Source organism: Octopus bimaculoides, chromosome 23 (assembly GCF_001194135.2).
Source record: "Octopus bimaculoides isolate UCB-OBI-ISO-001 chromosome 23, ASM119413v2, whole genome shotgun sequence".
In the NCBI taxonomy this organism is placed as follows: Eukaryota; Metazoa; Mollusca; class Cephalopoda; order Octopoda; family Octopodidae; genus Octopus; species Octopus bimaculoides.
The window spans coordinates 37514829-37516054 of NC_069003.1; positions in this window are offsets into that span (position 1 = coordinate 37514829).

Sequence of the window (1226 nt, forward strand, 5' to 3'; positions counted from 1 at the left end):
TTTATAATTAAAATTAGGGTTCAACAAGAATTGCTTCACCACACACCAAAAAATTAGAAATAGCAGTCAAAACTACTATTTCTCTACCAAAATATAATTCCCAGACAGCAAATACTCGCAACTACAAAGGCAAAAAAGACGATTTGACTGAGGACTGGTGAACCAGATGGCTGCACCAGGCTCCAATTTGATCTGGCAGAGTTTCTACAGCTGGATGCCCTTTCTAACGCCAACCACTCTGAGAGTGTAGTGGGTGCTTTACATGCCACCTGCACAGGAGTCAGTCCAGCGGCGCTGGCAACGACCTCGCTCAAATGCTTTGTTCACATGCCACCGGCACAAGTGCTAGTAAGGCAACGCTGGTAACTATCATGCTAGGGGACACTGGAAACAATGACATACATGCATACATACATGGTGGACTTCAGTGCTGTTACTTTCTTCACTTTGACAACAGAACTACTGCAGCGATACAACATGCAGTCTGCTGGGAAGGACTTGATATACAGATAGTACACACCGGCCCTTCCCTGAGAAAAGCTCTGTCCAATAACAATACCTCTCTCTACTCTGAGGAGTGCACATTGTTGAACTGCCCCATCACTGACTCTAAATTGTGCCAGAGGACCTATGTTGTATATGAAATCATCTGTGGCAAATTTGGAGCATCCAACATAGGAAATATGATCAGAAAACTGCATATACGCATTAAGGACCTCTGTATTTAAGTAATAGCGTTAAAGGACCTCTATATTTAAGTAGTACCGAGGGTTCACCATCCCTGAGTAAAATGGGAAACAACATTCTTACAGATGTTGTTTCCCCACCACCATCGACTTTGTTTCCTCATTACTTTCAGAAAAATAGATATTTTGTTATGAATTGTTCTACAAATATGCTTCAGATGGTGTGGATCTTGTTCAAAACGGGGGCACCAGTATTTTCTTAACGAAACACTTTGAAACTTGGGACACTGGTAGAATGTGTCATATAAAACATCTTTTTCTCTTAGTCTTCTTAACAAAAAAAACGTACATCGCAAGTTATTTCATGTTAAAGTTGTATTTCTGTAACTTCAACCAATGACTGACGTCCATTCAGCCGAATAACAGTAAGTGCTGACTACGTAAACAAACGATTTTGGCGGTGATAAAATTATTATTTCCATGTCAAAAAATGGCTGAAGCATATTGGCAGTAGCTAATAAACCTTTCTATTATAGGCAC